This window comes from Ambystoma mexicanum, chromosome 10 (genome assembly GCF_040938575.1).
Source record: "Ambystoma mexicanum isolate Mex_15411 chromosome 10, UKY_AmexF1_1, whole genome shotgun sequence".
Classification (NCBI taxonomy): domain Eukaryota; kingdom Metazoa; phylum Chordata; class Amphibia; order Caudata; family Ambystomatidae; genus Ambystoma; species Ambystoma mexicanum.
Window position 1 is genome coordinate 451,404,497 of NC_090932.1, and position 24,689 is coordinate 451,429,185.

Here is a 24,689-nt window from a genome sequence, read left to right on the forward strand (position 1 = left end):
TCAGGGAGATGCTGATGCCTCCTCTCCAATACAACCATTCATGGCAGTCCATGCAGAGCCAGAGGTATGGATACTGACAGCTCCATCGAAATAGATCATCACTGGTCGAATACTTGTCGTTTGATTGTTGCACACAATGTTTAAATCGTGTTTGGCTATTGAGATGTACCCGTGTGTTCGTCCTCACATGTGTTTTATGCTAACAATATTTTGATACATAGTAATGAAAGTACTATGTTTCAGGGAGACGATGGAGCCTCATTCCGTGCTGTCTATGCGGATACAGAAAATATAGTCGTTGCAGTGCAAGAGGAAGGGAGGACATGCGGAAACGAATCGGAGCTACAGCGTGCAGATGTTGAAGGTCGAGTCAAAAAAGTTGCAAAGAAAAAAAAACCAAAAAAAGGTTAGTTACAAACAGTTCATAACTTTAAAAAAATGTTTGTGCTGGGGACTATTTTATGTTTTTTTCCAGTCAATTGGACTGCACTTTAGCTTGTGTTTAAACTGAACATCCCTTTTCCAATCTCTCCTCCAGTTACCCGTGGGTGTCAGAACTATACATACACAGACAGTGAAGCGAATGAGAGATGTTGCTTGCCACACCATGTACACTATGGAGGAACTATTAATTGAGGCGAGGCATGTTCAGGCTCGAGATGCTCATGTCCAATGGCCAGAACATGAATTAACTGTGTTTGGAGACTACAGCAAAGTTGCATTGGACCATAGCTACAGTGCGACCGCACCACCACAAGAAGATGTTATTGAATGTATTGAAGATAGCTCTGAAGTAGTTGCAGATCAATTCACACAATCTACACCCGCCAAAAATTTGCCACCAAAAAAACTGTCGACATTTTTGTGTTCTCCCATCAATGTTAAGTAATAGATGTCGAAATGACAGAGAATGAACCAACCGCAGCATCCATAGACGCATCAGAACTTGATATCAGCGATATTTCTTTCCAATGTGTTGAAATCTCCACAACGTCACAGGCCGAAACAACGTTGACGCAGGATGACAGTCTAATGAAAGAGAGCAAATACATTGTATTCAACAGTTGTTTGATGGAAATTATAAGTATGCTGAAATGTGTGCATTCCATTAGAGGGAAAGTATGTGGGAAGCCATTGATTAATGTGACTCGTCAAATAAAAGGCAGTAACGTCAAAATAAATGCCGCCTGTAGATTAAATCATAGGTTCTCATGGTCTGCACAACCGATGCTGGGGAAACTGTCAGCAGGCAATCTACTGGGTGCAGCTGCATCACTTTTTAGTGGCTCCAGTTTTAGAAAGTTAGAGGCTTTCTTTCAGTTTGTGGGACTCCATTTCATTTCTAAAGCGCTGTACTACATATACCAACGTGATTATCTGTTTCCGGCCATTAGTGATGCTTGGAAAATTGAACAATTGTCTCTATCAAGTACATTCGAAGGCAAACGATTCAGGCTAGCTGGCGATGGACAGTGCGACAGCCCTGGATTTTCTGCCAAGTACTGCACCTACCACTTTCAGGACATGGATAGTAAGAAAATTGTGAGTTTGATGGTCGTGCAGGTAACACAATGTACATTGTCAGTGGCCATGGAGAAACTAGGATTTATAAAATCAGTGGAATATCTACAATCAAGGGGAATGCACATCGACCTCATAGCCACGGACAGACAAGTTTCAATTGCCAAGACAATGAGAGAGCAGTTCCCACATATTAAACATCAATTTGACGTATGGCATCTTGCTAAATCAATCAATAAGAAAATCTTGGCTGCAGGGAAAAAAAAAGGTTTTGAAAGTATTTTGCAGTGGTCCCATTCTATCACCAACCATCTTTGGTGGAGCTCAAAAACTTGTGAAGGGTCAGTGGAAATACTACTTGAAAAATGGCGGTCACTGATGCACCACTGTACCAACGTTCACCGCTGGACAGCAAATCAACATTTCCACCAATGTGAACATGGCCCTTTGTCCCCAGAGGAGGCACAGAAGAAGAAGTGGTTGATTCCATCTTCACCGACACACAAAGTCATTGAGAAGATTGTTTTCGACAAAACTCTATCAAGAGATTTGAGAGGACTGACAGAATTCTGTCACACAGGAGATTTGGACGTGTTCCACAATATGTGCCTAAAGTACAGGCCAAAGCGCTTGCATTTTAGCTTTCGGGGCATGAAACATTGCATTCTACTAGCGGTCTTGGCCCATAACAGCAATATTGGACGTGAACAATCTAGGACTAGGGGTAAAGTAAGGATGCCTCGCTACACTAAGGTGTTTTCAAAACGAAGTAAGCAATGGGTGATCAAACCAGTCTATGACGAAATGCAGTTCGACTTTGTGAAAGGCCTTATTGTTGCTGTGTTAGAGAAGCACAGATATGGAATTTTGGACGTTTCTGTGCAGGTCAGTGATCCATTGCCACCGAACATTGCGACTGTGCCATGCCCACCCGAAGCACAGCTGGTTGTGAAGTACAAATCCCGGTTTAAATAATTGCAGTACGATTGTCTTTTTGTAAATAAATGTTATTGTAGTGTACCTGTAACCCTAACCCCTACCTTCACCATCATGGGTGGCGAACAAGCTGGGTGTCATCTTTGAATTATCTCTATTCACCTCATATATGTGTATGTATATATTTTTCTCATGTCTCATCTCATGGAAATGTAAATGCTGCGCACTATTAACGGAGGGAAGGCTTGCGTATTGCAAATAATAAAACAAACAAACAAACAATAAATCTCACTTTTAACTCAACTCCTGTGGTACTTTATACTTTCCCTGACCTTCCGCAAAAAATTAAATGTCTCAATTTGGGCTGCAAAGCTCGCAGACAAAGGGGACAAAATTGGGGCACTTAGAACGCGCCAGCCAAGCGGGCCGTGGCATTTGGGAGAGAAGCCAGTTCGCATTTGCACATTGAGGCGCACTACATAGACGGATTCTAAACTTCAAGTTCTCACAGATGCCTATACTACGTGATGTTGCAAATAAAGAATGCGAAGGACAGCGGCTTTGATTTTCAGCTCGCGCCCAGATGAGGCCCACAAGTCGCACTGGAAGTATAAGGGTCTATTGTTTTTTGACCTTGAGACAGGGACCATGCCGAAAGAACTACATTTGAAGGGGGTGCGCAATAACGTAAGAGACGATAAGGCAGAAAATTCAGAAACTAGACGGAGTTTCATTTTAGTTCAGTATACGAAAAATCGTTGTCAAGAGCACGGTCCGTTTTACAGACTGCATTACGAAGAGACACAATGGAAATTTCAAATATAATGTAAGTAAATCTTTACACGCTTTTATACCGGAATGAAGATTTAATGAATGGATGCATGAATAAATGAATGAATGAAGATCTAGGAAAAGCAAGGAAAACGTGTTCGTAGTGGGCACATGGGCATGCAGGTCCACTGGTCTCACCGATCTCGGTCCTTGGCCCAGCCACTTTTCCCTGCACTGCCTACCTGCACTACGGGACTGTCTCTGTATCCTTCAGCCCCTTCTCCCAGAATTTACCTTGCACTTGCCACCAGCTGGCCCTATTATTTAATTTGTATTCAACTAACCATGTACAGCACTTTTACCCCCCCTCCCACCTTCCCCATGCGCGATCAGAAAGACACCTGGCCTAGTAGGATCGTTGTCTGTCTGCCCTTGTTCCCCACCTGCCTCGTCGCGCCTAGAAACACTTGAGTATAGGCGCGTTACAAATGCCATATCATATATCATCATTCCTCACGCATGTAGACTAACTGTCGTTTATCATTGTGTGTTGGCCTCGATTTATTTCGTTACTTTTCGCATTGATTTTAGAGCCGAACATACTCCATTGAACTATCCTTGCAAGCAAATAGTTTCTGATCGGCTGTAATAAATAAAATAAGTAATATTAATGAAGATTGGCTGGCGAGACTAATTATAATTTTTTTGTTTTCATAGCAGGTATTTGCTCCCCTTCTGCTACTGCCATCCGTTTGAGACACCAGCAGATGGCTTTTACAGTAGACACCTGCAGCTTCGTGTGAACAACTGGAGAACACTGACAATTTTATGGGACGATGGCCAAGGGCCCACATGCCCTTACACTGTACTAGTGGCTAGAAGCAACATATCAACCTTTACGATGGACTAGTGCCTAGTTGATGGAACAGCCTTGCGGTTCACCGTGCTTCCAAAGTGCATCTTTTAACGAAAAGCAACACCCTGTGTACCATGGCGGATACAGATAAAAGAAAATAAATGGCTTTCGGAGTTCATATGGCAATTGCTGAATATTCTCTAAACATTTAATGTCAAATAAATGTACTTTACCAAATGTACCGTGTTGCTGTTTGATTTTAAAGTACAGTTTCATATTCCGAATTGTGGCGCGCTGTGTTGTGAGATGTTCTGTGTTGGTTTCCGGGTTATGTGTGGAGTCGCGTAGAAGACGACTGGGCGCGTTTGCCTACGCAGCACAGTAACGTCACGGAGAGAGGCGGGGAATATGAATGTTTGGATAATGTCAGGCTCAGGGGCGGGGGAATTGATTTAGTGCCGCAAAAGCAGGTCAGCCAGGGCGATGGGGGAACTGATAGGATTATCAGAAAATGGCGGCTCCCTGGTGCTTGTTTTCGCGTGCGTTTAATGGACGAAAACTCGGGTAAGGTCCATAGGAAAGTTTTCTAAAATCGAGCCACTTAGGCTTAAAAAAACATGGCCGACCCGTAGGGACAATAAAAAATGTTACTAGACCATGCCTTTAAGCATCTTAAATCATGTGTTGTTTCAAACAGATGACTTAGTACACAAAGCACAATATAAGCCAACCTGACAAATTAAAAACTTATTTTAAGCAAAAACATATAATTATAGCTTTACTTTCACAGTCCACAATGGGAAATCTGCATGTGCCCGAATGCAAAATAGTGAAAGCCTAAATAATCCCCTCTGTGTTGCCACTGCACTTTCAAGAGGTAGACACACAACAACATAACCGTGTGAAAAGATAAGATAATTGCAGTCATTATTTCATACAGACTTGAAGCTGGTTATTGAGCACAGCCTCTAGCAGGCAGTAAACCTACGGGAGCTATCCTCAGTCTTTCAGCAAGCACAAGTGGGAGGAGCAGGCACAAATGGGAGGAGCAGGCACAAGTGGGAGGAGCAGGTACAAGTGGAAGGAGCAGACAGCACCCACATGTCCTGGGTGGTAGGAGGATCAGGACAGAACCTAAAGGTCTGTGTTTACATGGAAAGCCTCAAGTCTAGGAAAGCATTCCCTTTGTCCAAGACCAGTGTGACTTCCCACCACCTCATTCACAAACAGGGTAGTGCATGGAGACCCCATGACCACTTTCCATAGGCCAGGTGGGAAAAGTAAAAGGCTCCGTGTATAATAAAGGGAAAGGGCGCAGGCAAACCATCCTGCCCACCAAGCTGTGTAGTAAATCATATGTTTTACTTTTCCATTGGGAACGAAACCGGGATCATGAGTGACAAAGCAAAGGGGTACTTCAGCATGTGGTGCGGATATAATACATTATCAATATATGTATATTATTTAGAGCAAAATGCACCATTTATACGTGTGGCTTTTTGCGTAATGTACCTTTAACAGATTCACTTCTAAGTGATCCCAATTTAAGTGCAGGGATTTGCCAGGGGCAGCATAAATTGGTCAGGTGTGGAAGCAAGTTTTTCTGGTTGCATAGTTTGCAAGTTTGCAGATTTCAGGCCACACATGCTCCCAGGCATATTTAGTTTTGCACTAACATGCAATTCATGGCAGGTAAGAGAAAAAGTACTCTGTGGAAGTAGGTGATTAGATGTTCTATATGCTGTTTCTGCATTTTAAAGGCCCAACACAAAAAAGACATATTTATTTGGCCCGCTTTTGAGTGGCCTTTAAAATGCTGAAATATGACATATGGGACCCCCACCCCCTGGGGAAGGCAATGCTGCCCCCAAACCCACACCTTCCCCCGCTGAATTTATATATGGGTGTTTTACCCCCCTGAATGCCCCTTTTCATCACCCAGCACCCCGTTCTCAGCCCAACACATTCGCCTTGCTCTCCCACACAGTCGCGCAAACACACATTTATCCCCGCCCCCTCCCTTCCCCACCATAAACATTCCCTCTCCCCTCCCGCACAGACACACACTCACAACACTGAAAATACACTTACATTGCTGACGCGACTTCCCTCGCCTGGCCGCGCCTGTCAGCCCCTGTGCTCAGTCGGGTGTGGCAGGGGCATGACAGTTTGATTTAGAAAGACTGCTCAGAGTGGTCTCCCAGAGGTCTTTCTAAATGAGATTACATGCAGTTATTTTCAACGCCAACGTGGCATGATCACTTTAACTTACCTGGGTCAATATAACAGAGGATGAGGTTATGCTTGGTTTGGCTCCAGTTTGCTTATTCTTCAAAAACATACTTAGGCCGAGCTTGAGCCAGATATTTGCCTAACTAGGCTTGAGCCGTCTCTGGCTCCCCCACCTCTAGTAACTGGCCACAGGGGAGTTGCTAGGTCTGGAAAAGACCCGGGGCTAAGCTGATGTCGGAACTGTTGGGACTGGGGGCTAGCTAGCCTTTTGGCTGTAGCTCCTGAGATTCTATCCGGGGCTACAACCAAAAGATCAGGGGCTATAGCCCCCTTAGCCCCCCTCCCTAGCAACGCCCATGACTGGCCATAATGTATTCTGGGCATTCTGTGCTCACTGAGCAAAATGTAAGCAGACCATGATGTGTCTATGGGACATGATAGCATCTGATGATCTAACTAATGCATGCTTACCTTTTTCTTTTAGCTGGGCATAATGGATCTATGCATTGGGTGTGGTCTGATTGTGCTAATTGGGCTTACTTGAAACTGGCTTTCATTTGCTAATAGGACTCTTTTGGGTTCTGCTCATTCTATGCTATCTGGTATAATGTAATGAAGCCCTGCAGTGATAATAGGTAATACTTAGACAATGAAGTCCCAACTGGGCACCATGGAATTTGGTCTTGCATGCTTAGTTGGGTATAATAGAACCAGAGCTTGAAGTCCTAAATGGGCATAATGGTATCAGAGTTTGCAGTGGGTACTGGGAATAAGAGAATCAGGACTTACAGGGCTAACGGCACCAAACAGAGTCCTGCCGTTCTGTGCTTATTGGAATAACTGCAATCCACCCTTGCTGTGGTAATTAAACATAATGAAATCGGTCTATTTTGTGTCAAGTGGTCACAATGAAATCTGGCCCGGCTGTTAAGACTGTCCATAAAAAAGGTTATGGCCATTCTTGGCTAACTTTGCATAATGTGGTGTTTTGTAACCAACACAGGCAGAAACTTTCTGCTTCAGGCTTTGCTGTGGGTTTGAAGCACATTAGAATCAGGGTTTGCTCTCGTCATGCTTTCTAGATTCTGGTATTTCTATGTTAGATGGGCAGAATTGCGGGCGACAATTCCATTGTGGACATAATGGAACCTGGTGTTTCTGGACATAATAGATTCAAGTCATTCCGTGATAGGCAGGCATAATATATTCAAGTCATTCTATGGTAGGTGGGCATAACGCAAAGGGGGTTTTTGTGCTTTATATATATGTATGATTGAGTTAGCCCTTGCTGTGCGTACTAGACTTTGTCCCTGCTGTCCTAAACGTGCATAATGGAATCTGAACCTGCTGAGATAATGGGGCACAGAAGAAGATGGCCATGGTGTGCTAAAAAGACACAGTGCACACTAACCATGCTGTTCTAACTGGGACTAAGGAAATCTGGTTGCAGTATGAATATTAGTACCCGGCGTGGCGCAAAAACAATGAAAGCCACTTACCCAGTGTTCCTTCTGGTTATCCCACACATGTCGCACTGCATCCCTCCCGCTGGTCATGGGATTTTTTCCATGTTTCTTCAGGCTGCCATGGAAAGGGAGAAGGGACGATGTGTATTGCCTTCTCCCCTTGTCTATACAGTAAGTCGAACCCTTAATTTTTATTTTACGAGGGGTCTGTGACATAACAAGGGTGATTACAATATCAAACAGCAAAAATCCCAGACTTCCTCCTTCTCCTGTATATGAATATTCAGATACTGCACTGCCTGAAAAACAGTCGACTATGATGTCGACCAATGAACATACCACACTGGTCCCAAAAGGATATTAGTCATTCTTTCTGCCTTTATCAAAAGAACTTAAATTACCACAGTTCTCACCTCTGGAGGCCGTGATTGTTGTTAAAAGGCATGTCGTGTCTCATACATTCCATATTCACATTCATAAATTCAATACATTTATCTTAGGTTAGTAACAAAAAACATGGCCTAACTCTTGAACCACGAGTATGGTTGTTCCCTAACAGTAATATTGACAGATATTCACTTTTTGTCAGAACATCTATATACAGAGCTGCAAAAACAACGAGAGTGACATCAAACGTTTCTTATTCAAGTTTATACTCGTTGGCAGTGTTTTTTTAGTCTACAGTTCACTTAGTAGTCTACTTGTCAGTCGCTATGCCATACACTGTCTTACGCTTCAGTTCTTGCCTTGTTTCCTTTATATTATTATCCATTTTTCCAATATGTATTTTCCAAAGGATTGAAAACAACTGTTGTTGTGTCGACACACTGCATTTTCGGCCTAGACATGAAGGGTAGACCCCATCCTGGGTGGTCTCCTCTCTTCAGTTTCAAATGGCCTTCATCAGAACAAAACATCTTTTGTGATTACAATGATCCTCGATCTTTCTAACCTCAAAACTTCATTCACACCAATCTTATTTGGTTTGCAAGACAGGGATAGATCTCTCAATGGGGAGCTGTTGTTTCATACAGATATGGCTACCTATTTCATCTCATAAATGTTGGAATTAATTTGGTATTCTTCTGTTGCATTCAAGCATGCGCAGAAGTGCCCTGGCGCTGTTTCGCATAAACCAGTATCACCTGTTGTGCAGATGTAATCTCGGCGTGGCAGAGTGTTCAAGTCCATCAAGTTATCCTTCCCTTCTTCCCTTCCATGGGGGCCATTTCTTTTGTTTACTATGGGCACCACGGAAAGAGAAAACAGACTATGTTTTTCTGCGCTTGTCGGCCATTTTTTAAAACATTGTAACTTTTTTTTTCCGTCTCACAGCCAGAAAAAAAAACATTAGTGCCCGGGGTACTAATGGCAATAAGTCCCTCGACTGTGGGCCATTACCGCATACGGTAATGCCCCCGGAGTCTACATAACTATGGCCCCCGGGGGCATAACCTTATGCAGTAATGGTCCGCAGTGGAAGGGCTTATTGCTTAAATATATTATAGTATGCTCATGCTTTTCTTACTATGAGGAATGGAACCTGGCCCTTCTGCCCTACGTGGAAATAGTTAAATCTTTCTACAATGTTCTAATTGGGCAGAATGGATTCTAGCCATGCTGTTCTAGTGATGCCCAAAGATCCTGGGATTAATAGGTTAGTTGAAAATGTTCCCCAGAAGAGACAGTTATATCCCAAAAGATCAAAGTGGCTCCCCTAATTAAAATGTTTTTACAGACTACGTTTCAGCAGAGGTGGGAATAACTCTCCAGTTTACATCACAACAAAGAGCATTGTTCTCCAGCAAAGACCAGCAGAAATGCATTGCTCTCACCAGCAGACTGCTGTCCCTCACAGCACAGACCTTTGTGTGTAACAGCAAAGGCTGTGGGACACACCAGCAGCGAAATTAGTTCTAACAGCAGACACATTTGCCCCTAACAGCAGAGATATTTGCAAGTGCCAAAAGAGACGTGCAGCCATTCAGGTGAGACATTTTCTGGCTCAAAGAAAAGACTACTGGAGCCCTTATAACATGACACTTGTTTCCCAACTGCATCAATGTCTAATGATTAACACGAAAGGGGTCTGTTGTTAACAGCAGAGAGACGAGCCTGGATTCCCATCGATGGTTTAGCTGCCCAATAGCAAAGCAGCAGGGTGCTCAACTACATGCACTAACAGCAGAGACATTAAGTATCCAACAGCAAGTACATCTGGTGCCCAACAGCAGCAGCTGCAGCCCAACAACAGTAGCTGCTGCAGCCCAACACCAGCAGCGGCTGCAGCCCAACGACAGCAGCGGCTGCAGCCCAACGACAGCAGCGGCTGCAGCCCAACAACAGCAGCGGCTGCAGCCCAACCACAGCTCTGCCTTCAGTTCCTGAAGCCCAACTGCAAAGATACCTGCAGCTCACCAGGAGACATGCCTGCTACCCAATAGCAAAGGTGACAAAAAACACAACTTTCATTTGGTGCCCAATAACAGAGACGCGTGCTGCCTAGCAACGTGGATTCCTGCATCCATACGGCAAAGCCTTGAGGACATCAGCAGGGCCATCTTAAGCACTTTTGGGGCCCTGGGAATGGACATCTTTGGGGCCCCCCTCCACCAAACCAAAGTAATTAAGGGATCAAGAATACTGGTCGCGCCCCCCACCCGTCGCGCTCGCAACCTATAGGTTGCTATGCTGTCTCGCAGCATAATAAGCATGTTTACTCCCTTTAAGTTCCCTTACCCTCTTCATTCTTCGTCTAATCAGAATGATAAACAAGTAGCATTTGAAGACCAACATTAGCAGTTTACGAAGAGGTTACTGTTCAAGCACATACAGGATCAGTTTTTATCAATAGCATTCAGGAAGGTATGCGGCCTGTAGTATTAATGCAGGACCGTATGTAAAAGGTACATGTAACCGTTAATAGACAGAGAACTCACATTAGCTGCCTCACAGAATGCAAACGTGCTCAAGCATGGATGGAGGAGGCCAATTGGAAGGAAAAGAAAGCTACACATACTGTAGCATGGATAGTGGATGCAGATTAGAAGCTACCAGGAAGGTGTATTTATCCAGACATACCGAGATTAGAAGTGGGATATGGTTTTCAAATAGTGTTGCCATTAGATATCAAAGGAACAAATGCCTGTGATGTGTGATATAAATATGCTCACTATTAACACAGTGAAACCATGAATAAGTATTTTATGAAGATCATACCATGAGAAGGAAATCACTCTGAAGGGCTGACAATTTTGAAAGGTTTAGGGAGTAGCAATATTGAGGGGCTAGGCAATACAAGATTAAGTAAGATGCCCAGTATCACCCATTGGTTAAGGGGTGAAGCTGGTATGTGTGTCAACTCTGCAATTTCTACATTTGAACACTTTCCTTTCTAGTTCTTACCATGAACTAAAACTACCTTATTTTTTTATAAAAACGGACTTGGAAAGTACACAAATCACATTACCAAACATGACCATTTTTAAACAAAATATTATAGAAGGGTGTTATGCAAAATGGGAATGGTTATAGCTTCATTCTCTCCATCATCAAGGGAAGTATATAAGTACCAGCATACCAATCGATGTGATTTAACAAATTTAATCTAGGTTTGTATTTTGTAATTTAAAGCTTTAAATAGTTCCAAAACAATGGCTTATGACATTTTCATGTATAAACGTGCATAAAACCTTCGGCTTTTACCAAAAAGCACACTGTTTTTTGTGTCAAACAAGACCTTAAAATTGCTTGCCTGGGGTATGCGACATCTGGTCCGCTCTCTTCTGTCTACCAACCCTTCCACCCAAATGACCTACATAAGAAGAAAGATCAAGTAATGGGCTAAACGATTCCAGCAGCATGTAATAAGGCAAACATCACACAAGACAGTACAGTAATATAAGATATATTAGATGATTTGACCAGGATCACTGTATCAACTGCTGGCAAATCCAGGATACAAGCATGAACACTTTTGTTCCATAGTTTTGAATTTGGATACTTATTCACCTCTTGGACTAACAGTTTATGCCATTGTTGGAGGCTATTGCCTAGGTTTTACAACACCCCATCTGAACAAACCAATTTCTAGACCTTCACCATACGGATGATATGTTAGTTTTTATGGCAACCCCTATCTGGTGCAGGTACATTGCTGATAATAGCAGATGTTGTTCTACAAAACCAAGTACATATGCAGGCAGGTTTATAAACTTCAGACATAGGAAAGGCTCAGTCAGCCTTGCTGGAATGTGATATTCTAATTTTGCATATGAACATATATCTCTGCAATGGGTGCTTCACACACTTAGCTAACTTCTGAACCATTGTGGCACTCAATTTATCAATATGCATTTCACCATTGCCTAGTGCACATGATCAACGTAATTCCCACTGGAAGGAAAGAATGCTACAGAGTTGTGCCGAAAGGAACACACAAACTACGTATAGCACAGTGAACACAGAAAGCAATACATGATGAATTGATGAAGACAGAGTGTACTTGTCAAAACAGAAAGGCAATGGGTTTAAACCCTCAGCAGCACCCCATAAAATATCCTGAGGTGTGCTATCTAGGACTGGTGAACAATGGAATCTTACCTCTTCAGATCAAGCAGCTTTGTGGGGCCTCCCTCTACAGTGGGGGCCCTGGGCAAGTGCACCTTTTGCCCTCCCATAAAAACGTCTCTGGACATCAGCAGAGGGTTTGAACCTTAGCTCCCTTCTAAACAGCATCAAATTCTGTCCTATAGAGCCCAGGTCTGTCCATGCCTTTCTATGCTACTGGCCTTGCAGAACTCGGGAGGGTTGGCATCGAGGCCCACCAACTTTAAACAATTCAGAAATTTAAGAAAGGGATCTGTTAACACACTCTACCACACTGAAGCACGTTCACGATACATTTGCAATTGACCTCCCTTTTTCTTCCGTTTCTTCCCCTCATGCTGACTTTTTACTTATTTAAATAAACTTCCTCTCATGCTGATCTTTTACTTATTTAAATATTTAAATAAATAGGAATCACCAAATTTTGAAACTTCCATGTCTGTTTTTTTTAAATTAATTTTTATTTTTACACTACGGGGGTGTCAGACAACTTTTTTTGTGTGTTCTTTCCGTGTAGGCCTCAGTGTAATACTATACAGCAGGCGACACGGATAAGACGCCCAAATAATAATCGGATTCCTCTGTCTGCGGTCAAAAGAATGATAAAAATGGGAAGGAAAACACGACTAACTACTGCATGTGACATTTGCAGATTTCTTCCAGCCCCAAAGAAGAAATGTTAAGCGCTGCTGGCAGAGTGGAAAGAGATGATCGCACGAGGCTTGCGGCCAGCCCCCCTAACATCAGCCCCCTCACCTCATTTGTATTACTTCTGTTTTAGTATTCTGCAGCCAGCCCTGCTTCCGTGTAAAATGAATCGCCAGACTTTTTGTAAACGGCCATTACAAATCATTTAAGGGCGTCCGACCAGGTAGCCTCGCTTAATAGCACACACAGGACAAAAGAAACTGGTGTAGTACTGGGTGTATCTCCAAGGTTCTGGATTTCATAGGGCAGCTGTCATTTTTTCAGGTTATACTTTTATTTAAAAAATATGTATATTTTGCGGTGAAGTCATTATTGATAGAGAAAATATTTTGCTACCGATCCACATCCTGCGGCTTTCAAAACAGAATATGGGCCACTCCTCTATGAAAATGTGTATACTCGGACCCTGTTGTATATACACATATTCCTGAGACCCAATAACTTGGAATCGGCCTTCCATTTCGCTGGAGACTCGTACTGATTACACATGCCAATGTTATGGTATGTTATATAGCATAACCGCGGACATTCGCATGCGTCTTGGCACTTTGGATCCTGACAGAGAAGTTTGAGCGTGGACGATTAGCCGGACAGGGGTAGGAGAGTCATGTTTGTTTCGCTAACCTGGTCATGTGTGTTGCAGTGTCGTGCCTAGGAGGTTCAGTTGCTGATGGAAGGACGTGTCCGGAGTATTCATCCCGGCCTGCATGCATGCACACGCGAGGTTAGTCTTCGCTGTGGTGGCCAGAAACCTGTGCAAAGGTTATAGAGAAGAGGAGGATGCAGGCCGTGTGTGGGAATTTCCTAGATTACAAGTGTGGCATGTGATGAAGTGGGGTTTGGGTGCTAATATAAGGCATGTGGGAGTCATTTAGGGGACGAGAATCAGTTATGTGTTATGCACAGAATCAACAAAACCAAAAGGTGATGGTGTGCAGGTTTTGAATCAACCACAGCCACTGGCACGGCTCTGGGCAACCCTCCAGACCATCCTGCATGAAGAGCAATGGTCCGGAGGGTAGCCAGAGGAGTTTCCAGATGATTAAGATCAATTTCAAACCTTCCAGCCATCTCCTCTTTTGTTTTGCTATAGTCACCCTGAGTGGGACGGGTGTGCCCAGATGTTGGTCCTGAACCTGCCTGGTCTAGAGAGCCAAGCTACACCTAACTGATGATGCCCATTGAGGCCAAAACACGTCTGGGGATGTTTGTGGACACCTGCAGAAGGGATGTGACCAAGCAGTTCAGGCTGGGCTGCCTCTTGGGGTGAGACAAAGCCTGATTTGCATATGGTCTTTCCCCTTTCTGTAATGGCTTGGCAGGCTGAAGAACAATGGTCTGGCGGGTTGCCCAGAGCAATGCCAGAGGTTCGAATTAATTCCAAACCTTCCAGCCATCACCTCTTTTGTATAAATCACCCTGAGTGGGACGGGTATGCCCAGACGTTGGTCCCAAGCCTGCTGGGCCTAGATACCCAAACTACTCCACACTGTTGCCACCCAATGAGGCGAAAACATGTCTGGAGAGGCTCGTGGTCTTGTGCAGAAGGGATGTGACCTAGCAGTTAGGGCTGAACTACTCCTTTTGGGGGGGGACCAAGCCTAATTTGCATATGGTCTTTCCCCTTCTGTAATGGCTTGGCAGGCTGATAACAATGATCTAGAGGGTTGCCCAGAGCAATGCCAGAGATTTAAAATGAATTCCAAAGCTTCCAGCCATTACCTCTTGTTTTGCTTAATCATAGAATTAGGTCACAAACATCGTGGCATAGCAAATGATTGCACACTAAACTGAAAGAAAACATTGCATATCTGATGACGGATAATTAGAGCTAAGGCCCATATGCATATGTGTACACTCTCTCTTGCGCATGCTGTTTCTCTTGTAGATACATTGCTTACTTTGTGCAACAAGGATTAGAGGATGGCATGCAGAAAGAGTGGGGTTGTCTTGGGACGCCCCTCATCTCGCTACGAGCTGTGCGGGCGTTGTGGAAGACATGCACTTTTTGACTGAGAGAAAGCGCTCCCCGGGATGTGAAAAAGAGCAGCCTCCATTCAGGGGTGTTGCTAGGGCTGGAAAAGATCTTGGGCTTCGCTAATGTTGGGACTGTCGGGACTCAGACCATTAGTTTTTTATTTTTTTTATTTTTTTATTTTGATACAGCTGAAGTCAATCAACTTTTCAAAATTACATACATATGAACATAAAATTAAAAGATCCATTTCAATTACAATTTTTGGCACAAGAACACTTACAATTTCACATAAGAAACGTAATAAAACATAGAGGAGCAAAAGGAAAAGGAGAAAGTAAAATAAAAGAAGATAAAGTTACTAAAATACAGAAACTCAGCCAAAAGATAAAAAACTAATATGAGCAAATAAGAACATCTTAATTCTAAGTTCATTATGACATTTAATAGCAGCAAATTTTGTAAATTGGCTCAGTTCCACTTAACTATAACATAGTTTTAGTTGGTAAAATCTTTTCAAGAAATTGTACCAGGGCTTTAATTACCGCAAACCTCGGACTATTAAATAAAATGCTCCAAGTCTCAAATTCATTCCTTTCCATACGAAGGTCTAACAAATTTGAAAAGTATTTGTTTCTGATATCTTTCAAACTAGGGCACGATATTATCACATGTTGTAATGTTTCCCTTACAGAGGGTATTTCACAAAATCGACAAAAGCTTAAATCAGCGGAGACAATTTGACGCCTCACTAGCTGCTCTCTCGTAGGCCATAAGTTCAACCTTATACGTAAATATTGGTTTCTGATTTTTGCTGAGGGGCATTTCATGAGGTAACCTGCTGCTTGACCCATTCGCTTATTACCAAAAATTCTTGCGTCAAAGTCTCTGTAATTAATGCAAAGCTCATAGTTCTTAATCCAATTCCATTGATAAAACAGTTTCTTAGCACTAGTTGGGCTATCAGTTAAGAACTGTAAGGAGATATTTGCTTCCACAAGACTTTTTAGAACAAAAGTTCGCCATTTTGCAGGGAAATTTAGAACAGAGGTGGTCAAATAGTAGGCAACTGTGCTCAAAATGTTATTGTTCGTCACACCCATCAAGCATTTTCGGAAAAAGGCACACATTCTCCATTTAACTCTACTCGCTAGAGAGTTTATACCCAATTCAAAACGTAGTATAGGCAAAGGCACACAATTGGGTAAATGTAGCACCTTTTTCCAGAAAGCAGCTTCGAGTTTATTCCATGATTGATCATTTACGTAAAGTTTTGACTCAGTGCCATATAGGAGACTAGCAATCACTTTTTGTTCATAGAACATAAATAAATGCTTTAGAGTGAATTTGCCGTATCTGTAGACAAGTATTTTGGCTTGTGACACCAAGGATCGAAGTTTAGATTGCAGCATTATCAAATATTTGGGATCTCCAATAGTATTTTGGATAAACAAGCCCAAATATTTGTATTCAGAAACTATTTGCAAAGGTTCAAGTTGGAGTTTCCAAACTGCATTTTGCTTCTTACTTCTACCCTTAGGTCTGCATATCATGATTTGTGATTTTTCCTAATTTATTATTAGTTGATTCTTCAGAGCATAATCAGACAGCGCAGATAACATATTCTGGAGGCCCTTGGGCGTCTGCGAAACCAAAACCAGGTCATCAGCGTAAAGAAGCCAAGGTATTCTCTGTCCACCCAATTCAGGCGCATCCGATGAGATGCGATGAAATGCAAAGCCTAAGTCAAGAATGAACAAATTAAATAGAAATGAAGCCAAAATACACCCCTGTTTGAGTCCTAAAAATGTGGCAAAAGATGCTGATAATGAACCTTCTATGGATAGTCTGACGCGCATAGAGGTTTCCGAATGTAATTGAATGATTAAGGATAACAGAGAAGACGGACAACCAAGTGAATATAACTTATGAAATAACAAATTCCGATTGATAGAATCAAAAGCAGAACGAAAATCAATAAAAGCAAGATATAAGGATTGGTTGCGTGCTGCATATTGAGATTTGAGCATGTTCAGTGAAATCATGTTAGGTAAGGTGCCAAGGCCAGCGACAAAGCCTGATTGTAAAGGATCCATTTTTGAGCATTCCTTTGACCACTTTCTTAATTCTCTAAGAATTATGCGTGAATATATCTTGCCCGGTACATCAAGAAAGGAGATGGGCCGATAGCTGGCAGGGTCGGCTCGATCTCCCTTCTTGTAAATAGGGATGACAATTGATTGCTTCCACGATATTGGAATCGTTTGTGTAACATTGATAGATTCAAACAGGAGGTACAGAATATCTGCCCAATTGTCCGGAAATTGTTTGAGATGTATATTGGCCAAACCATCCGGACCAGGGGCTCTAGAATTGCTTGCCTGTTTTATAAAATACAATATATCATCTCTATCAAAGGCCAAATGCAAAGGTGGTAAGACCACTGGAACTGCTAAATCTACATTTGACGGAGGCTCTGCAAATAAGGTCGAATAATGCTGAATCCACATGGATTCCGACACATCATTTGCTTGAACAGCCACCTGATGTCCCGCTGTAACCTGATTAATGATATTCCAAGATTGAGCAGAGTTCTTCGCTGCTAAGGCCTTTAACATTGTGTTTCCATCATTTTGATAAAGTTTAGCCCTCATACCCCTCACCCAGTTTCTGTACTTTGTTCTAATTTGGGTCAAGAGGGATGAGCACATATCTGCTGGCAAATTGAGAGCGGCTCTCCTATCAGCCCTCATACTGGCTTTTTTGGCTCTAATTTCTTGGTCAGGTAGATGTAAATGAGGCGTCTGTTTCTGTTTGTGCAGAGAAGAGCTTGGTTGGAATAATTGCATCAAGTCATGATAAATGACATCACCGGGTGATAAACCCCCTTTTTGGCTAGTCAGTTTTGCGTGATAGCAGTCTTTAAAAGCCATAAGTGACGTTTCCGACCATAACAGTCTGTTCCTCGCAGGATTTACTTTGATGGTACCGATAGTATAAAAAGGGTCCAAATTGGATATGTGAAAATTTAAGGACCACGTCATATTTAGAATATTGTGATCACTGGCTTCTGTATCTATTATTTCAAATGCTGAAATGTTGTTTAGCAAACTTGCATTTACATACATAAAATCAATGATACCTCGACTCCGACCACGGTGCCATGTAGCTCTAGGTGGTATATCCTGCGGAAACGCTCCATTTAGCATAAACAGATTTCGGGTGTGAACAAGACTCGCCCACTTCTGCATGCGAGCTTTTTCAGCATTACCTGGCGAACTCAAACAATGCAAGTTTAAATCGCCAGCTAATAGGATAAAATCAGTAAGGCCCTCGAACATAACTATGTCCAAAGCCTTGGTAACGGATTTAAGAAAACAGTCATCATGAATTCCAGAGGGATTCCAATAAACATTTATCGCCGCACAAGAAAAATTCTTACCCATGATTTTTGACATTTGTAAAAAGGGGTTAGGAGAAAACCATGATTCAATTTTTAACAAAGAAGATTGTTTCACTGCAGTCAACAGACCCGAATCAGGACGCCCCCGGGAACCTTTCTCAGCTGGATTCAAAAGCACATCATAGTTGTTCCAAGATGGAATGGTCGTGAACCAAGATTCTTGCAACATTATAACATCACGATCCACTAGCTGTGCATTGTTATTATTAAGCAAATGACCATGACCTCGTGAATTCCAGCTAACGAAAGACCAAGAGCAAATTACAAGTTTGTCAAGCTAGTGTTGGCTACTTTTGAGATCACACGAGCAAGTACATGTAGTTACCACTTGTGTTTTGTTTGAAGATTGAGTAAGAGGAAAAGCCTGTGGACATTTTGATGACGAATCTGCAGACTCTGACATTATTTCAAGCGTGAAACCCAAATTAGCAAGCTGATGTTTAACCGCCCAAATAGAGTTTACCACAATTCTTGAGTTTATCCAGAGATGTACAGTTGAACAGTTTGATTTGTTAAAAAATTCCACAAGCTCGATATCAATGGATCCGATATCATCTAATTCAGGAATTTCACTGAAAATTGCAAGAATGGAAGCACGATTAAGTTTATATTGTTTGGCTGGAGGAGGCAAGCAAGTAAGAGTTAGAGCATGTATCGCTGGTCGTTTATTTCCTCCAGTCGAACGTTTATGTTTTAGTGACAAAGGGAGCGCTTTAGCCATTTGCAGAGGTGCACTAGCTACATTAGGTTTTACATGTGTAGAATTTTCAAGGAGCTTGCTCACAGACAAATGAATCAGTCTTTCTAAGTCTCTAGTAGAGATAGTCTCAGCCACAGATCCAGTCGCCGTGGACTGAACGGCCACCTGGGAATTAATTTGAGATGGAAAAGGTTTCAGTCCATCTGAAGGCGCTGTTTGCGTAGGCTGGGTAGAAGCAAACTGTGGAACAGCTTGAGTGGGCACAGAGTTTGCCAATTGTTGTGAGGAATGTGATGACAAAACAAAAGATTCTTTTGTGGGCAAAGACTTAGATGGGGGAAAGATCAATTTTTTTGTGATGGATTTAGATGACATATAATCATCAATTGCTTTCCTTAATTCTTTAAGTCGTGTCTCTTTTTCTGCAGGGCCATTCAAAGAATCTGCTTTATGGGGAGAATCATCAATTATGTGATTACTGTGTGTACTTTTGGACATATTAGTCGCCACTCGTATTAAATCATTTAGAGGGCTATGGTCTACTGACACTGATGGAACCCTCTCTTTCCGATTGAGTGACTGCAAAGAATATTTTTTTGCAATTACTCTGGCCGCAGCAATAGTAGTAGCGGCAGGTACAGAGATGTTTTTTACAAAAGCTTTGATTTGACTGCCGCGTTTAACGACAGATTTAATATTTTTGGATTTTTTGCTAGAGACAGTCTGTTTCAGATCTATTTTAGCACAATCCACAGAAGTTGATTTTCCATCAAATAATGGGTATATTGGTTTCGATGATTTTATGTGCTGATCTAAAAGAGAGTTTTGTACAGCACTCATGGGATCTGTAATAGGATTAGGAAAACACGGGATAGACTGGAATTCTTTTGAGGAAGTTTCGAGCAAAGAGGAAGTCTGAGAAGCTATGGATCTCCTAATTTTTAGAGGACTAAGAGGAGGTCTCAGACTTTCTAACTTATTGGAAAGCGTAAGATGCTCTGCCAGAACTTGATTTAATTGATTGGAATGTAGATCAGCCTTCGTGGCTAGGACCTCAAAAAGTTTGGCTAAGGCCAAAATAGCAGTATTCATTGAGGTGAGAGCTATTGCAGTTTGAACACTATGTGAGTCCACTAGTCCCTGATCTGCATTGCCGTAGGCATTTGATTTGCGCGGAGTGGGCGCAGCAAATGACAAATTAACTACGGAATCTGCAGCACTGATGTTAGTGAATAATATGGGAGATTTCGATACATTTTCAGGAAGTGTATGAGTAGAGATGAGCGTATCATTTATGTCAATATCTATTACCGGCATGTCACCAAAGATTGAAATTTTTGGATTTGAAAAATTACTAATGGAGATTGCATGCTGGTCTGGCGTTACGATGGAAGGAATAGCAGCACCAGTTAATACATTTTTTAACAAAATACTGTCAGACAAAGACACATTTTCATTTGCAAAAGAGACAGTTGTTGGGCCACCTGGGCCAGATTTTACCATATCTTCATTTTTATCTTCCACCATGGTGTTCTTGGCTGCAAGTCCATTTTGTGAGACCTTTTGTAGAACAGGGGCACTTTGGTCACCCTGACCACGTGATGTTAAGTTGTTATAACCAGTTCTTTTTTCCACGGAAAATACCGTACTTTGGCCACTGCAAAAAGGGCGAATGTCCATGCCTAGACAGTTTGTAGGTCTTGTGTCCATTTTTGATTTTGAATTTTCTACTCGAGGTGTGGAACTCGAGCGATGTTTTCTTTTGACAGCAGGGGATTTTTCACCATTTACAAAATGAGTGGCTGAAATGTGAGGCATTCCTGTTTTTAAGGTGGGAATACTTCGTTTCATTTTCACCAAAATCGAGAAAGAAAAGAATAAAGTGCAAGAAAGATAAAAGTAATTAATATAAAAAGGAAACAAAAAAAGGAGCACGAAAGTAAGAAAAAGGCTACCCGCCGCGACGAGCACGGCGAAGCGGCAAAGCGGGACTTCTACGGGGCTTCCTAGGGTGCGCGCGCCCTGCGCGCGCGTCCTTGTATTTATAGGCCGCCTCCCAGCAGAAGTAAAGGCTATACAAAAGAAAATAAAAGACAGGTTTTAGGCGTATATATTCACTTAATAACAAAGTGAATGAACTGTATCCACTTAAACTTCACCTCCTGGTAGATGGAGTCGTGTTAAATAACGAAAAGTTCGTAGTTTACAGAAAGTCCAGCAGCAGCAAAGGAGAGTCTCCGGGCAAAGCGGGACTTCTACGGGGCTTCCTCGGGTGCGTGCGCGCGGTGAGCGCGCGTCCTTGTATTTATAGGCCGCCTCCCAGCAGAAGTAAAGGCTATACAAAAGAAAATAAAAGACAGGTTTTAGGCGTATATATTCACTTAATAACAAAATGAATGAACTGTATCCACTTAAACTTCACCTCCTGGTAGATGGAGTCATGTTAAATAACGAAAAGTTCGTAGTTTACAGAAAGTCCAGCAGCAGCAAACGAGAGTCTCCGGGCAAAGCGGGACTTCTACGGGGCTTCCTCGGGTGCGGGCCATTAGTAAGCAAAGGGCAGCAGAAAGCAATCTAATGCCATAACCCTGCAGGTGCTTTACCCTCCTGGGTTTTTTGCCCGCCTGGGTGAGTGGATGCTTTTGGAAAGTATGGCTGATTCTTTGAGGATTGGTTAAAGAAATGTTCTTAAGAAATAAAAAAAATGCAATGATTATGTCTAGTGAGCACCTTTCGTCTGTTGCTAGCTTCAGATCATAGTAAACAGTTGGCAAACAAATGACAGTCGGATGTTGTGTAAATATTGCGATAATGAAGAGATGGCAGGGAAGGAATAAAAGAAAGTATTGGAGTACAGGAGTAATGAAATGGGAAGGCCAAGCAGACGTGCCTTGAAGGATTGATGGAAGCAATAGTGCTTCTTCCAATCTCATAGTTTAGTGGTGAACAAATCCTTAGGGTAGGACCTTGAGCAGCAAGCTGGATACACAGAGTGGTAAGGAGTCAGGTGATCGTACAGTCTGGAAGCGAGCGACACAGAGCAGTGAGGAGTCAGGTGATCTTACAGGCTGGGAGCTGGAGACGCAAAGCGGTGAGGAGTCAGGTGATCTTACAGGCTGGTAACCGGAGACGCAGAGCAGTAAGGAGTCAGGTGATCTTTAGGCTGGGAGCCGGAGATGCAGAGCGGTAAGGAGTCAGGTGATCTTCAGGCTGGAAGCTGGTGACACAGAGCAGTGAGGAGTCAGGTGATCTTCAGGCTGGAAGCCGGCGATGCAGAGCAGTAAGGAGTCAGGTGATCTTACAGGCTGGAAACTGGAGACGCAGAGCTGTAAGGAGCCAGGTGATCTTACAGGCCTGTAACCGGAGATGCAGAGCAGTAAGGAGTCAGGCGATCTTACAGGGTGCTAACCGGAGACGCAGAGCTGCAAGGAGCCAGGTGATCGTACAGCTGGGAGCGGCTACGTAGAGCTGCAAGGAGCCAGGTGATCATACAGCTGGAAGCCGGCTATGCAAAGCAGTAAGGAGTCAGGTGATCTTACAGGCTTGGATGGCCCATAGTTTGTGATATCCTTCTGAAGACAGAATATGTCCTGGTCCTGGATCTCCCTTTGAGTGCGTAGGGTAGGACAATGCTAACTTGTGGTGCACTGTGGAAGAATGACATGTAAATTTCAACATTGCTGGAGAGTCTAAGGTAGTAGGTTTGGGTTTTTTCGGGCTTGTTAATCTGTTTATGGCAAGCTTGTCATCGAAAAAGATGAAGTGTTTTCTGCCAACCGGGTTGTTCCATTGGCCTTACATAGTGGACCTGGCTTGAAAAAGTACGGATGAATGAGGTGGGCCAAAAGCAAGGATGTCCGGATAAAGTATTGCAAGAAAAATGTATGTTTGCGTTGTAGGAAATATCAGAGGATTCAATGTTTATTTATTTGAGATTTGTTGTCTGGCTTGCCGGGCTGTCTTCCCTTTGTACTGCTGTTTGGGTTACACGACAATTTAATTTCCTGCTGAAACACAACAGTCTATTAACATCTTTCCCTCGGGAAGGAAAGGCTGCAGGGGGGTTATAATTCTTCTCTGTACTGTGCAGGAAGGCTCCAGAGAGGGGGCACTTCATTGAAAGGCAATGTTGCTCGGTTAGTAATGCAAGTGCTGCTACTGCACTGGCTTGCTGTGCTGCTGAATGAGCACTGCACGGCAGAAGGACCACTGCAAACCAGCTCGGAAGGTACTCCAGGGATGCTGCATGAAACGCAGGAAGGGCTTAGCAGGGTAGGCATACATGGGTGGAACCGTGGGGCTACCCGCAGGGTCGGACTGGGGCAAGAAATAGGCCCGGGTACCCCAAAGAAAAAGTCGCCCACCTCCGTGAAGCAGGGCAATCCACGATCTTCATAATACGCTACTTATGACGGTTGTGAAGGGTTGAGGGTGTGTGTTGGTTTGAATGATTTGTGCAAACATTGTGGAAAAATCAGATAACGGCCCTTGTGTTCTTTGTAGGAAAGAAAGGTGGTAACACCGTCACACAACCGTGTACCTATTTTGGAGGCCCAGGCTGAAGGCATATCTACTAGCTGCCACTGGTAATGATTATCGATTTGCATTCAATAAACAATGCATCCAAATGACACCCAGGAAAAGGGCCATCATGCCTATGAGAGCCCCGCATGAACCAGCTGCCCTGGGTATGTATACAGAAGATTGCTTCCAGGAGGATGCACTGCTACTCTAGTAAAACAAAGCGGTGTGGGGTGGAGTGGACACAAGCAAGGACCCAGCCAGGTATGGGGTTTGGTTTGTTGGGTTGAGTGTGGGAGAGGGGTAGGGGCAGACTCAGGAGGTGGTAGAAGAAAGGACAGGGACCGGGGTAGGGGAAGGTACTTCCACTACTTTTTTATTTTGCACGTCGGTGTGTCTTTGTCTGGGGCTTGATCTGTATGTGGGTGGGTGTGCTTGCAGTGGTGTAAGCTGGGCCTAAAGGGAAAGGCCTGCCTTATACAGCGCGTTGGCAAAAATACTTTATTAATGCAAATAAATAAAGACATGGTGTATCTGATCTCTGCTGTTCAAACACTGGGGATGATTTCTGAATCAGTGGGAGATGACGGAAGAAAGGAAGGCCGGTAGCAGCACTGGATATGTCCACAGGCCCCACTGTTAGGGTGAACATTCATCACCCTGACAATGCCACCCCCACCAGATAGTGCACTGATATGCCCTTCAGACTTGTGCTTCCAGCTTGCCAAGTTTCTGTGCTTCCCGTGCCTGCCCGGCCCTTGTACTGTTGTTGGTTGGTTATTTGCCCACCCATTGACTGCCAAGGGCCATCAAAGCAATCCCTATGGCCATTCCCGCCCAGTTCATGCCTCTCACTGCCACTGCCCAGAACACCTCCTCAAGGGAACTTTTTGAGCTCACTTTAATCAAGCCTTAACATCAAACTTTGCACT